The following is a 17,185-nucleotide window of genomic DNA, read 5'->3' on the forward strand; positions in this document are numbered from 1 at the left end:
AGTGTATTCACAATGGTTTTCTTTCCTTTTTTATATTTTTCTTTATCATTATTACATAAAATATAGAAATTACGTATGTTTGTATCTATAAATAATTCATACATTTTCTTTTCAACACTTTTTTTTGAAGCAGTTTTCTACAACGATTTGTAAAAATATCAAAGAAACTAAAGTGTTAAAGAAAAATCAAATTTTACACTAAAAAAATAACAAAATCAATAAAATATAAAAAATTAATTTACAAGCAAAACCAAAAAAAAAAAGTTCAACAAAAACAGCCAACACATAATTAATATAAATCTTTTAAAGAAAAAATATAAAAGTGTGTTTGTTAATTTTAACATTTGACATTTAAATTTTGTGGAGAACGTTAAGAGCAAAAACAACTACAGCAGCAGTAGAAATCTTTACAAAGAATAACACAGAAGAGACCCCCCTGACATATGCATCTCTTCTCCTAAAAAAATATTTGAAAATAAAAAAACAAGGTAAGACATTTTATTGTTTCTATTTTGTTCTTAAATACATTTCTTTTTTTATAAAAATTTATTATTATTGTTTCATATGCATGTTAATTATTTAAATCTTCTTTTCATTTATACATTTATTATTTCTTTTTATGATTTTTTCTTTAAATTTCGTTTCATTGTTACTAATTAGAATTAAAGATTTATTTTTGCTTGAAAATAAAAAGTTAAACACTAACTTTGGTACCTGTCAAAAAAAAAAAAAAAAAAATTATACATTGCCAAAAATTAAGCAGAAGAAGAAGTAGTAGACAAAAAATTATTGTTATTGTTGTTTATTTTAACTTTTGTTGTGATTATGTATGTGTGCTCATAATTTTATCGTTGCCAGATTTTATTTTGGAGTTGAAAAATAAATTAATCAATAAAAGAAAAGCTACTTTAAATGCAATATTTAAACTTAATTAAATCGGTATGAAATAATGGCCAATCTGGAACTGTAATATTATTAAGTTTTCCTGCAGCTTGCATTAATGATTAACTACCCAGCAAAACTAAAACTAAAAACTTCAAAAAAAAAAAAAATAACATTTATCACCACTTCAAAAGTAGCACTATGTGATTTTATTACCTTCCGTGGAAGTGATGTTTATTGACGTTCAAAGAAGCGAAAATAATTTATTATTTTTAAATTAAAGGTTTATTTTTTGTACTAAATTTTTTTAATTAAACCAATAAATGCGTGTAATTGTTATTACTTATGTAAATATTATTTGCGTCAACTCAAATAAGGGGAAAAGAAATTGTGACGTTGTTTAGAATGTGAAGTATTTTCTTACAATTGAAATATTTTCGCGCGACAAATAAGTATCAAAGTTTTCTTATATGATTTTTAAAAATTTTCCGATCGTAATAATACTCCTACGATCTTGGATCAATGTGCTCTCTACATTCGTCTGAATCCGCACGCCCCATAAAGCTGCGTGTCCACTCAATATACGTATCATCATGATTATTTTATTTCATGATTTTCTTAGATTTGCTCATTTTCAGCAGCCTTTCGTTATTGCTCGGACTTCTGCTTGGAAACTAATGCTACAATTAGGTAAACGGTGGAATATATCTTCAATATATGTCTTCAATATAGAAACCTGGTGCACTTTGTCTATTAATATTGAGCCATCCGTGTAGTAACGGATTCCTTCAGGTACTTGTTTGACCAGTACATTCTATCAAGAATCATTGTTTCAAAGTTCCCGACATATTCTGTGTCTGGTATGAAATTGGGCACATCCTTTGATTGATATAGCCTTCCAATGTGTCTAGTATACATTGTCGACGTCAGTATACTTTGATGACGTATCTTACATAAATGCCATTAGTATACATTGATGACGTATAACCCGACGTATAACCCGATGTGGGATAGCTCGCCTAAAGTTCTGAGCTTTATATCTGACATATGTTTCAATGGGTGGATTATCTAGCAATGTTTCCAGAGCCTTGATTGACATACATAGTACTTATGACACCAATTATATTTAAGCAGTTTTAAAAATTAAAAAATACAGAATGGTTTAAATTCTGAGCATTTTTACAATATAGCTAATCTGGTAACAAACGTTGTTATAAAAGGATTTTGAGAAAATGGACTAGTGATATAATTGACCTTTTCATATATCGCTATTTATATAGATATCAGAGTGATTATCGGAAGAGAGTTTTTTTAAGAGACTTTAGAATTCGAGAGTGATTAACTTTTTATAAGCTATTTATTTTGATCAAATTTCTCTCAATAACTCGGTTTTTAAAAGAGTGCGAATTGTAAAACCGGGAGGCAAAAGTATACTTTTGTAACGGATTGTGATAAATCGGGTTTCAGAGGTAATAAACTGTATCAGACATCTCAGTTATCGTTTTTGATCAGAAAAACCCAGCAGTTCGGTTGGACAGTCCCGAGTTATACTTAGAGTTACCCATAGTCACTTTCTGTCCAGATGTCATATGCTTCTCCTACTAGAAAGTCAATCGCCACCCCTCTGATAATGACGAAACAGATATAAAGCTTAAGTTAGTTGTTTAAGTGTCCCCTTTCTCGCTTACAAAGGGTACACTAAGGAGACGTTTATCTTCACACTGGTTTAAAAAGAGTGTTTCCGTGAAAAATTACAGCCAATCAGGTGGTTAGACTTTAGTGGAAATCACTGTCTTTTTCGGACTCTTGTCAAACTGCTGATAATGCACACATATAAACATATGCAACTCTGGCAACACTGTCTCACCAATACCTTACCATGTGTTTCGTTTTCACATTTATTTAAAACACTTTAAGAGTCAAACTAAATAAATTGCTCTTTGAAATTTTTCACTTAATAGAGAATAATCTCTTTGTTTTCTAGTTCTCTTTAAAATGCCGCAATTTTTTATATGCAGTATCCGTATGTGTGTGAACGTAAATATTACGGTAATATACATACAATTTGTTTTTCTCTATCACCGCTTGCATTATGTTTCGTAAATATTTTTGTGATTATAGTTTTCGTTTTGTTTTAAAAATCTCACAAAACAAACTGATTGGTGACATGTGGTGTCAGCAGAATTAAAAAAATAAAACTTTTTGGCCCAAAAATTTTATTTGGTGAAAAAATGTAATAAATTTTTTGTTCGACAAAAATAAATTTGTTAATTAAAATTTAAATAACGTTTTAACACTGACAATGAAAAACAAATTAATGTAAATAAATAAATGAAAATGATTTTCTTTTTACGCGAAAGAAAAAAAATTATAAAAATAAAATTCGTAGTTGAACAATTTAATGAATTTAAACAAATGAGATTTGTTTGGGATTTTTGTTTTTTTAATCGGCAGCAGTGATAAATAAATTATTTATTAAATAATAAATACGTTATTGTATTTCATTTTAATTGAGTGTTATTTTAGTTTTCACACATACATACATACAAACATACATAAACTAACGGAAAATACAAAATATATTTTGTTTTCTTAAAATTTTATTTTTTTTTTAGATTTTTAAGGTTAACTTATTTCCGCCAAATTAAGATTTCTTTTGTTTTATATATTTTTTGTATATTTTTTCATATGATTTACATACAACTTTCACCTACAACCCAAAAAAAAAATAAAAACTACAAAAAAAGAAAGAAAATTCGTATTAAAACTAAAACTAAAAGTTACACCTTAAATCACAAACAAAATATTATTTATGAATTTAAATAAATAGTAATAAAAACGGCATGACAATAAGCAAAATTCACATAAAAATACCAGCAAAAAAAAAAAAAAAAAGATTCACATAATTTTTTGGGTATAAATTAGTAGGAATCCATAGTATGGATCTAAAACGTAACTACAAAATGTGTGAGTTTACAAAATACACAAATATTATTGTCTGGTGATTCTATTTTTGACAACATTGTTTACACTTAAAGAAAACGTTTGTTAAAGTAAATATATCTTATTTAATACTTAAATAATAAAGATATTGTTTTGTAGATATGAAAAGTAGCAGTTGTTGCCACTGCGGCTTACTTTTCTTTGCGTTTATTTAATTATATTGTCAAATTTATTTATATGGATTAATTTTTATTTCTTTTTCTTTTCTTCTTTATTTAAATTAACTTTATTTTAACTACAAACATACTTACTACTATTAGGTTGTTTCTTTTTTCGGCGTTTTTTTGGTAGTTAAAATTGAAAGTGTGCCATTTTGGTTTTAAACTTTTGTCATGTCACGCACAGTATTTTTTTATTAGTTAAATAACTGGACAAATTGTTCTTTTTTGGAACAATATTGTTCGTATTTTTTTAAATTTTTAATTAAGTTATATAGGTTTTAGGGGAACATAACCCAATAAACATCGATTCAAACCTGTGAATATTTTTAAAAATTTTCTTAACTAAATAATGTATTTTCCAAATTGTTTTCAAATTTTAAAGTTTAGCCTTTGAAATAAAAATGATAATTTCCAAAAACGTTTAAAAAAATATAATGTGTGATACTTATAAAATTTTCAAAGTTTTGTTTGAATTGAACTTAGAAAAGTTTCATTCAAAAAATAAATTATTTTAGAAAAATAAAAACAGAACATTTTTTCTGCAGCAAGGGAGCGAAAAAACGTTAAATATAGGAGAAATAATCGGAGATATAAAAGAAAAATATGCTAAAATAAATGTATGAATGTTTTATTTTCAGGTGATGTAAAAAAATATATGAATTTTGCAATAGTTAGCATTATAATTAGGGTTTGAAATATGTATGAAAATAATAATAAAGAATACTTGAAATACGTTTGAAAATTTTTTTAGTTTCAAGCTTACCTCTTACCTTTTTATAAATTTGAAATACATTTGAAAAATACGTTTGATTTCTAACTGCCTTTTTGTTTGAGATGGCCATAATTTTCCATTTGAAAACAAAATTTTTCAAATTTGTTCTCAAAGGCTATGTATGAAATTTGAATAGGTTTTCAAATACATATTTACATCATTTCAAAGGTTTTTGCTTATTGGGAAAAATTAGTTTTTAATTTACATATTCTTTATATGTATGTGTAATTTATGGAACATAAAATCAATATTTAGGTGAAAATTAAAACCAAAAATAAAATTTAGAAACAATAAACATTTTCTTATAAGTACCACCCGCAGTAAAGCCAATCCTCGGTTCGCGTGGGATTTTCAACAGTAGAAGTCATTTTATTCGGGATTTGACCAGAACAAATTATATTCCATCTATATAGATGAAACTGCGCGATTAGTGTAAAAGTGTGAAACGCTAATTAGGGGATATCTGGTTTACTTATGCCTGTGGAGACAATTCTAGCGTTCTGATATTTACCATACATTGTTTTTGACACCTTCGTATAAAAGAGAAATCTTGTTTCCCAGATATGTATCTAAAACAACAGTTTGCGTAATGCCCTTCAGATATACTTCGACATGGCTTTAGCTAAACTGAGTACCTTCTGTCTGTTGGGGTATACATTGGGTTCTTCCCATAATACCTGCCATTTTACTCATTTGCAATCATCTTCATCTTCGTGCTTCAGAAGATGAAAAAACAAGCTGATCCTTGTCCTTTTAACTGTTTTCAAAAGCCAGTCCTTACATAGTCTGAAACTATTTAGAGATCTATTAAAATTAAGGATGAACATTATACTGTATAGCTGATGTCGATCTATTTAACTATACTCTTACCATCGCATTTCAGTTTCATTTTGCTCGCCCATCATTAGATCAGAAGATTTCCAGAAACCAATCTACAACCACACTGATGGAATAGTGTCTGTTGATGCAAACTTTTAAAATATTTTGGAAAATTTCAAGTTTACAATCATATTTTTATACAAAGTTTAGTAAAATTTACTCATAAGGAGTGAAACCAATTCCAACCCCCTCCCTTCCTAAGGGAGCATGTTTCCTAAACGACAGAATCCATCTTGGTGTATTGGAATCCCGGGGTATAGAGTTGCCACCTCTAGTCTGCCGGAACTATAAACTGGTGACGATCAATTCTTTGCCTTTCCTTGCACCACATAATCTAGTACTTCGGGTGGCCAGTTGACAGCAGGATTTCGTCCTAGCTGGTCAATTGACGTTCCTTTGGGATTCACTTAGTCGCTGGGGTTTGAACTGAAATTTGCGGAAAGGTGCGCTTGGTTAATAGATTGATAAACGGTGAAATATAGATTTTCGAGAAAAGTTTGAGTATCTCATAAATGATATGGATTCTAGTTTGTATCAGTAGAGATGTCGGAATGACAGAAGAAAGTTGAAGTGGCGGTGTTAATAACTTAACCTTTAAATTATCGGCGATTTTTCTTCGTAGTTGAATGTGTTGTAGTTTATTCCAAACATACTCAACTTATTACACTAGGTCCTTGTGGACACTGATCTAGATAGATCTGTGCTTTTCAAAACACTAATTACGTCCTGCTACTGCCAGAAACCAATAAGTAGTGTGGTTGTGCGAATTTAAGAGGTCCAGAAATGCACTAAATTTAAGTCTTTAAATGATGAGAATGTTTGTAGGGTCATGGCATTTCTTATAACATCAATTGGGTGTTTTCATCTGATGTTTGGTCCAACCATTCTATTGACTCTAACCAGTGATTTCCTTTGTCGAGGTTACATTGAGCTTGAATCCCCTTGGGGAATGACAGGTGTCATGTCTTGCTATTGCAAGGCAAGACATTGGATACCTCGAATACTTAACAAAGTGCACTACCATGTCCAAAAATATATGTCCAGAAACACATTGGTGCGATGGAGAATCTTCAAAGAAGCTCACCCAGTTGAAAAATATCACCTTGAAGGCACTTGACTCACAAAGATTTACTTTCTTAGGCAACACTCTATCTTAAAAAAACTTCCGTTTTTCAAGAAAGATACTTTTGAATATAAATTATTAGCGAAAAAAGAACAAAATTTCATAAAAAACGTGTTTTTAGGTAAAAGCACAGAATGTAGGATTTTCTGTGCTTTTACCTCAATAAAAAATAATAACAAAATAAATTATAAAATACTGAAGGTGTTATGAATTCTTCAAGGTGTTTTATGGACAAAAATAATTTAAAATTTTCTAAGAAATATCTATTAGAGTAAAAAAAAAATGATGGCATGTTTCCAAAATATTACAACTACAACATGGGCTGAAAGTTTTCGACTCAAGAAATTTTGATAAATCTATATATTAATAGAGCTGCAACATGTTGAGAAAATTATTTTATATTTTGCCTTAAACGTTATGTAACGAAAATTGCAAAGAATTATAATTAATTTTTTCCCCTTAATTTGTGTAACTTAAATTTATTATGAAATATTTTGCCGCTTTTAGATTGTTTGTATTTTTTTTTATCTGAGAAATACTTGAAAATAATTTGTAAAATATTGTTGCTAAAACAAGAAAGAGTCTTATGTAATTGTTTCGTATCTATTAGTGTGGCTGGGTGTCGTGGTTATGGCTGTCATTTAATCATTTTTCAACATTTTAATGTTGTGTTTTTGTTAGTTTCTTGTATCTTTAAGATAAAAAACTAAATTAGGAAAGAAAAAAAAGATACACATCCGTTTGCAAATAAATATATTTACAATCTCGCAGACAGTCGTGTAAAATATAAATTTTATCTTGAATATTGTTGATGTAGTCGTGTAGTTGTTGTTGCAGTTTTTTCATTTGTGCTTCTGTTTCGTCTTCTTTTGTTTTATTTTTTTGATGTTATTATAGTTGAAATGATTTGTTATCAATTTAGAAGTTGGAAAATATAAAACTAAACTTTTAGTAAATATTGTTTTTTTTTTTAACTAAAAAAACAATTACTTTTAACGTCCCTACAAATGCTACAATGCGCATTTAAATAATTTACGATTTTACGACAGTTAGTGAGAAAAATATAGAAAAATAGTCAGACAGACAAGAAATAATGTATGTGCTCTTCTACTACAAGGTTGTCTAATAAATTATGGTTCCAGATATCAAATATTTAATTGTTTGTTTATATTTATGTCTTTGACCTTAAATGACGTATTTATTGTTTTAACATTTTAGGGTTTCTTTTCATACTATAATACCTTTGAACATTTTAATCCCTTAATAATAAATAATTATTAGTTGAGAGAATAATTAGTTTCGGAACTAGTTCTAGAATGCATGATTAAAGACCAATGATTTTTGTTTCAAATTGTCACCCTCGTTACTACATTGTTATACATAGTACCAATGTTAACAAAAGAACAATTCGGTTATGGCCGGACATGGTTAGGCTAGGTATCGAGAGCAACTGCTACCGAACAGTCCATTTAAGTTGGTCCCGTTGTGTTATCCTAGTGGTCGCAGAAGTATGTTTTGATGTCACTCTCTGCATTCAGAAACCAAACGGTTTCATTTATGAATCATGAATATTCTTCAGACCTATGCCAGAAAGCTCCTTCATGCCTTACAAGAAAGAAGCACCAAAGTAATGTTGACAGCTCTCAGTTAACGCAGAACAATAGCAAAGTAGATGTAATATAGTTTCATATTCTTCCTCATTATGACAACTTATGAAGTAGTCATTATATACAAGGCCTAGTCTTCTGGCTTGAGTGTCTTTTAATAACTAATACAACAGTTTTTATATGCTCTCTTCGAAAGCTTATAAGAAGCTTTGATTTGAGAGCATCATATAGAGATAGACCTTGAAATCTGACAAGCTATTTCACTGAACCACCTAATTTGGTCTTTCCCACACAGTTAATTAAATACAAGATTCTTAAAGTTTGTAAGAGAAATACCAGTAAAGGCGTCGATTTTGACCTTATTCAACATCGCACCGTTTATGGCTTATTCATAAGCTATACAGTTACCGTGACATTTATTGTGACCAGGGACTCATGTTATCATAATCCTAGAATGTCTCGGTTAATTAACCGAGAACATAATCCAGGATGGCTTTGGGTTAACCATTATTAAAGGCGCTTTCAAAATCCCTGTCTCCCAATAATTTCCCAATGAACTGTTGAGAGTCGATACCCAATCCTCCTAGCCAGAATGGCTTTATGTTCAACATTATTAAAGGTTCCTTCATAACCCAGAAAGGCAACAAAAGAATACTCCTTATGCAGTAGCAAACTTTCAATGTGTTCAACTAAGGAATGGCTGGGCATACCTTAATCGAAAAAGAAAGTGATTTTTTAACAAAAGAACACAAATAAAATTTAAATACAAAATATTGATATCGTATGTGATATAAAAAGTTGTCTTTCTTTTGTAGTCGTAGTTTGAGTTGTCTTTCTGTATAGTCTTAAACTTTTAAACTTTTTTTAAGATATTTTATCTAGGTTTCTTGTGTGTACAAAGGAAAAAAGATATTGAATCATACACTTAACCCTTGAAGTGCTTGGTTTTTTTTCCTTTGTAAATGTTCGCCAACGTGTTCATAAGCTTTAGTCATCCTTTATTTTAACCTAATGAGAACGTGCTTCTCATTGAGAACAAAAAATACTTTAAAGAACAATAACAAAGAATTGGCATATTTTACAATATCTTATAGAATACTATATCTGTCATATTGTTTTAATCCTTAAAAGACTTTATAAGATGCAATTAAGAATTTATTTTTGAAATAGTTTTGGGTTCAAAATGGTAATTTATTATATTTATATTAATTAAAAATTTCAGAAATTGTTTAAATTAAAATTAAACATAAACAATTAAATATTTTTTTTTATCTCATGTAGTTTTTATTAATATTTTTGTACAAAATCCTCACAAATAATAACACGCATAAATTTGCATTAATATCAGCAATCATGAATAAACATTTTTTTAAACTTATTTAAAAAATGCATTAGTTGACTTTTTTAATGAGAGTAATTAAATGTAGTTTTTTTAAAAAAGTTTTAAAGGAATGTTTTCTTTTTCTGAAAAGCAACGTTTTCTTTTCTCAAATTTTTAGTCTACTTCTGGATATTTTTATCTGATAATTAAAAGAATATAATTTGAACGTTGTTTCTAAAGAAAAGCATTGTTAATGCGCTTTTCGAGACGAAGTTTTTCATCCAATGGGTGGACTTAAAGTGGTTCACAATATCCCCAATGAAGAATACTCAGGTGACAAGTTTGTGTCATTATTGTACCAGTCCATGTACAACCACCTTGCGTCGAGAAATCTAATCCTGCTAATGAGACCAATCCCAATACAAAGCCCGATCAGAAGGAGGTAATAGTCTGATGGATCTATAGATAGAGGTTCATACAAATCCTAACATACACACCTGTTGACTGACTAATCTCGGCATCACTCCTGGATGGACCAACAATATTCTCGCTTTCAGGGCCCACATCCTTTAACGATCCATTCCTCAACATTTAAAAACCGACGTATCCACATCACAGGGGTCTCTTGAATACGCAACATTACTTAAGCCGGCTTTACACGATCACACAAGTGATATGATCTGTCAAAAGTTTGTGTAGAAGAGCACGGATGGGATCGTCTAAACGCAATATGTAATGAAACCATCACACATTGAGAGAGAATACAGATGGAAAATTTGACAGGCTCTCTTCATTTTTTGAAATGATTCAAAAAACAAGCCGGTTTCATTAGATCAGGGAAATATTTTTATGTAAACACATATAAAAAAGTGAAACAGCTGTTTCCATCTGACTTTTTAATTGTTTTATACCAATCGTGTAAACACAAAAAATATAAATCATACGACGAATTAGAAGCATACAACAAAAATCTTTATATATCAAGATTCTATAACAAAGGATCAATAATTGCTTCGACAGAGTTGTGCTTCTCAACCATTAATCACAATATATATGCTGTTGAGCTGTCAAAGGCACCAAAAACTTCTCCTTATTTAAAAGGCATACTCAATCTGTACTAGTCTCTCACTCCTCAAGATTTCATTCCCAAAATTTCACCAAGATACATCAGTTTTCATACCATAAAGATCTTCTTAGCAATGATGGACAAACATTAATATTTAACCTGACAATTTCCCAATATATGTATATGTACTGGCGCATTACTACGCGAAATTATGAGTTTCCAAACGAGTGACATCAGTAGAAGCTTTCAATATATCAGTCCTTAAACCAATATACTCTGCCGTGTTTTTGGGGAGAAACATTAATCAATGAACAGACAAGTTCGTTGGCCCCCAATAGTACCAGATTGTGTGGGTCCTCGGTATTGTCACAATGGAGATTGGTAATAAGCAATAGTCAATATTGACGGGAATATAATGACCAATTATGGTTATAATAACGAGAGACTGTTAATCTATATTTTCCGAAAAACTGAATCTTCTACTTCTTCAGGCAAAGATGTATGACATCTATACATTCGCAAGAATTATCCGGGAACAAAATATCGAAAATTCGACTAAAGATATTTCCTTTAAAAGTCTGGGATCAATCAAGACTCTTAATGTTATTAAGTCCTGAGACTTATACGCTAAAGGATATCTACTCCCCCGACGACCCTATCAAAATTAATAGATGACTGGGCTTTAAGTGAGACCGATTACAGGTGGTGGAAATATCTTCTATTGTAGAATATCGAGACTGCTCTGGCCCACTCTGATAGCAGATAGGACTAGTACTCACGATTGGTCTTCTAACTTGTGTATTAATTGAGTACTCATTGGACATATGTCAGAACGTATGGACTTCCTATATTACCCAAGGACGAAGAATAAGTGCAATCGGTGCAACACCTTCTATGTGACTGCATTGATTACTCTATCTTGGTAGAGCTTTTTTCATGATTTGGACTATTTCAGAGATGCGTCACTAGTGAACATGGTTGGTGTTATTAGAATTTCAATCAATTAGTAATTAGGGAGGGAAACCGTTCTCGCAACATAAGGGAATGGCAGTTCTAAGGGTATCAAAATGGCGTACAAAGCTTCCGAGTGAACTCTCTTATTAGCAAGCAACTTAATGACCAAAGTTTTCCTACCGCTGAAATCCAGTTGCCACAATATTTCAGATGTCGTAAATGGAAAAATGCTGAGCAGGCAACAGGTTAGAGAATATTTTCTGTCGGGGCATGGTACTACGTGGTTATCTCCATGCATTTGTAAAAAGCACCATTCTGTTCGGTGCTTTTTACAAATGTGAGCTCCAGAAAGTTACGACCATCACTTGTTCTTATCTGTATTGTAAACACATTAATGGCAAGTGGATTAAACGAGAAAATCCATAGAAATTTATTTAATAGTAATTACGTTCCTTTAAAACACTGCATTTCATGCAAAAAAGTCATTGTTTTATGACATTTGTGCAGTCATTGCACTAAATGTCATACACGGTAGTTGAATTTAAAACCTTATTTTAACATGTGAATCGCTTAAAAAATGTGTGTGTATGTAATTGTGCTGATGTAGTACAAACAAGGAAAATACTAATGAACAAAGAAGAATAATAAAAAAGTAATTTATAAAGTCTAAAGTAATTACACTTTAATTTATTTGTTTCATTTTTTTGGTTACTTAAGATTATTTCTGTAGATATTGTTTAAATGTATTAGAAAGGATTGTTTGAATGTTAATTGTTATTACTATTTTTTTTTGGTAAGTAGTGTTGACAAAGAATTGAGTAATCAAGAGATACCTAAATGTTTTTTTTGGAAATTCCTTAACTAAAAGTAATTAGTTGATAGTTTAGACTGCCGTTGGAAGAGTTATTTAGAAGAGTTATAATATGATTCTTTATTATTACAATTACTTGTTATTTGTATTCAAGCAATAACCAATCAAGCAGTAACCAATTACAATTACTGCTAATGTAATGTATTTAACATTTCTCTACAGGGGAACTACAAAACTCTATTTCGTATTCAAAATTATTATTTAAAATTATCAAAAAATATTCTTAATTATTTTTTCGAATATAAACAGAATTTGAATTAAAAGATGATTTTATATTTGTACTTCCTTTAGCTAAATAAGTTTCAATGATTGCATAAGTAGATCCATATAATTAGTTTTATAACAAAAATTATATATTTGGTTATTTGTCTATTTGTGCAATGAAATTAAAATAAAACCAAAATATGTATAAAGCAAATGGAATAATCAATAAAAATAATGGAACAAAATTTGCTTGAATACATCGATAACTTAATAAACGGTTCAATCAAAAAAATAAAATTATATCCGCAAATAAAAATCTTGAAAATAACTACATTACTGATTACTTTGAGACATTAAAGTGGCAGTTGATTTTAATCTATTTCCGAATATTTAGAGGCATAAAGAAGGTCATAAACTTCAGTCTATTTAGCTTGTATAAGATTTCTAGAATAACTTAAAAAACATCTAGAACCAAGAAATTTATATATTAATTTTTTATAAAATTACTACTGCCTTATTAAATGAGGACTTGGTGTAATTTAAAGCAAAAAAATTATTTTGTTAAAAAGCTGTTAAGAGCCGAAACTTCTAAAGTAATTGTAAATATTCGTATGTTCCTATAGAAATATTTAGACATACATATATATGAACACACATACAACACGTATACAACCAAATAAAAATAATAAAACAAACAAAATCTCACATAATTTACTCTACATTCTAACAAACAAATGCTGTTGGCAATAATTTTGTTTTATTTACTTTTATGTATATTAGGACTGTGCCAGTTCCAAAAAAAAACCAACCAGTTTCAGAAATCGATTGAAAATTATGGCTAGTTAATGTTGCTTTCTAGAGGTCCCATATGATATTAATTCTTATTAAATGGCAAGCTACATTATACTACTGTCAAAATATTGTGTAATAGAGAACGGATGGGACGGGAGTCTAAACCAGGGATGGCAAAACCTTGATACTCCTGAGTCTTACATGATACTTTCAGGGCCACAATCTCAATATCTGATTATCGTTTAACCGGTAGTAAATCTGACTGTTAAAATAATTTTTTGTATGAGAACAATACATCATTTCGAAAGAAATAATAATTTAATTTAAGAAAAGAAATTATTTTATCAAAATTGTTTTACCGGTTTTACTACTATCATTATCATCAATTTCTGATCAACAGGGAAAAAATATATGTATAACCGATATATGACGGATACAGCTAGATCATCAAAGAATTCCTGACGTTTTAAAATATTTTTAAGACATATGGTATGTAACGGTTTTAACCCAATTTGTATACCCACCGTTTAAAAATATGTGGAGTTTATTGATTTTATCAAACCGTTTGTAACACATATCCACAAAATTATATTATTCTGAGTTCCTATTAGATTTTGAGTCGATCCAGCCATGTCTGCCCAACAACAGGCCTTGACGTATATAGTTTGTTTACTATTGAAAATAGGATCGGTTTAAGGAAGAACTCACAAGTTATGGGAATTTACAAAGCAACTTTGCTGATCCTCGGTGACATTTCCTCCGATATTGTAATAATAATCGTGTTCTGCTCCGATAGCTTCGTAAGTTTTAGCCACTTTATTGTCTTAGTTGGATTAATGTCGCTTAGATCTTAAAGACTTTGAAAGAAATAAGTATCAAAACATTTAGGTTTTATCAGAGGACACAATAAGGAACTACGGTACAACGAGAAGAAGGAGGATACATTTCAAATCATTATTGACGTACATTCTTAGTTCATATATATCCAAATCCATAGATTTATACATTGCGTAGTTATCTTTGGGTCTCCAAAGAGCTCTCGCATATTTGTTTATTAATGAATTTTGTATATAAGAAGTCAAGGCCTGAGCCTTGATGAATAGTGAGTTTAATATACTGATGTTCCTATTCATATATGCTCCGGTTTCTTACATTTCACACGCTACATTGTTTTCCTGTATATTATTGTAATCTGGCCCCCGCATACTTGAAGCCAAATTATAATATAATTATAAATGCATAATATAGAGTGATGAAATTTCATAATTCTGAATTTCGGTCTATAATTGACGACCCTAACATCCTTTAACATTATTCTCTCTTTAAAATTTTGAAGAGTTCGATTTATATTTTAACCAAGTCCTCAAAAAGCAGACATTCACTTTGTAAGAGGGAGCGAAGTTAGTCATCAAGTGGACACTTAAAAAACAAACTTAAGCATTGACTCCTTCGGATTAGCTTATTGGCTGTCTCTTGCGCCTTCTCGTAAGGCAGTTTGTGGCTAAGGTTAACCCTAATTGGTAGAATAATTATTCCAATTAAGGTAGTTCAGGACTGTCCTGTCGAACTGTTAAGTTGTTCAAAAATCAATTGTCATATTTCTTATAGTCCCATCAAAACCAGATTTAGTTATATAAAGCAGGCCTAATGTATACATAACTACTTTTGGTTTTTATATGTTTGTTTACAAATACAAATTTTTATTTATATAATGCAGAAACCGGTTACAGTTAGGTGTATATTAAAGTATATATATATATGTATTTATATCATAAAAATATATATGTACATATGTGTACAAATGAATCGTCATTTAGTTATTGTATTAACAAGTTACGGTTTTGATTTGTTGGTGACATAAGTGACAAAAGTAGATTTTAATACTTCACTCTACATTATTCATACAAAAAATTTTCAAACAATTGTGCTTTTAAATTTTTGATATGCTTTTAAGTTGATATAACGATTTTACAGACTTTCTATATTAAAATAAACAAATTAAATGAGAAAGTTGGTCAAAAATGGACCAAATAAATTGATCTCTTAAAAAGTTATAAATCAAATCAAATGGATATTCTTAATCCATTTAATGATTTGAATAGCGTGCATTTATAATTCGTTAAATTATAATTACTGTCACTTTTCTTAGCTGTAAACCACAGTTGATTTTATATGATATTTTGATGAATGAAATAAAAATTCCCATGCGTGTTGAGAAATTGTTATTAAAGTTATTAATTACTATTACAAACCAATAATAAACAAAACAAAATGTCAAAATGAAATTCTAAGTTTAATTTACAATTCAATACTTCTGTGTAAGATAATTAAAACTAAATAAGTTGATAGTTGTAATTGTTTTGAAAATATTTTATAATTTTCGAAATTACAAAGAAATGTTATTAATTAGTAAATATTTTCCCATAATAACAAAAAGTGAAATTAAAAAAAGAAAATAATTTAACAATAATATTTATAAGTAAAATAACATGAGTAGTACATTTACTTGGTACTACGAACATGACAATACATTAAAGCTTAGGAATGATAATTTGTTTCATTAGGACTGTATATATTCTATTTTTCAATAAACACTAATCGAATTTCTAATTTCTAAATAAACACTACATATGTATATAAAAACATAAAAAACGTGTATAGTATTAATATTTTAATTTAAATTTTTTATAAAAACTTTCCATTCACGTCCATTACCATATTCTTTAATAAATTTACTTTTCCTTTTTATATTCCAGGTAATTTTCTAAGGATTTTGAAATAAAAGTTGTGTAAGTTAATATAGATTAGATTAAGTTAATCTTTGTAAAGATTTTAAGGCCGGATAAGTCAACCGGTAGATATTGTTAAAATAATTATATCCTAATTGGGTTTGTGCTAATGTTTGTATCACACTAATGTATTCTAATAGATTGGTTTTCTGAGTAGATTAAGCCATGTCCCTATGTCCGTCTGGACAAGATAATTGTAAGAAATTCGGTACATACGATTTTTTTTGATGCAGGGTAATTATAATGGACCTAGTCATTATTTCACCTAGCCCACTTAAATCAGAACCTACTGAAAAGCTCATAAATGACACAACTATGTTTTATACAAGATTTGATGATCTTGCTAAGGACCTTGCTTGACTCTAGATCGCATACAAAGTCCCCTTAAGAAAATGAAATTCAGTACAAATAAATAATATTAAAAATTATACTAATATAAATCTATTCATTTTATTGTCCCTAACCGCTATATAAAGTCGAATTTATCTTTTGATTTGTAATAAATTGCCTGATGAATGTAACATTTTCAGGCTGAAATTTACACCATCTACTTATATGATTGTAAGAAGAATCTGAGAATTAAATCTCGGACCATTGTACAATACTAATTACGTGGATATTGAACGTCTAATAAAGCTTTCAACTTCAACATACAAATGTTTCAATTATTTGGATATAGAGACCCAACTCTGAACTTTATCAAGTTAATATACTTTCGGGGAAATGAAATTACAACGAATTTTGCAATTTAAAGATCGACA

At 29.4% G+C, this 17,185-nt stretch overlaps 1 protein-coding gene across 3 annotated transcripts in view; it reads left to right on the forward strand.

The window, feature by feature from the left end:
* The window catches only part of LOC111676604 (solute carrier organic anion transporter family member 4C1), a 58,961-nt gene that overhangs the window by 9,776 nt on the left and 32,000 nt on the right, over positions 1-17,185 (forward strand). Inside the window, exons 1-2 of one of the 3 annotated variants that reach the window (XM_046945184.1) lie at positions 208-488; positions 16,392-16,424. The gene's annotated coding sequence lies outside the window, so the exon portion shown is untranslated. Of the gene's footprint in view, positions 1-133; positions 489-16,391; positions 16,425-17,185 lie in introns of those variants that run through there. The other 2 variants (XM_046945183.1, XM_023437563.2) reach the window with 2 other exon arrangements.

Source organism: Lucilia cuprina, chromosome 2, assembly GCF_022045245.1.
Source record: "Lucilia cuprina isolate Lc7/37 chromosome 2, ASM2204524v1, whole genome shotgun sequence".
NCBI lineage: Eukaryota > Metazoa > Arthropoda > Insecta > Diptera > Calliphoridae > Lucilia > Lucilia cuprina.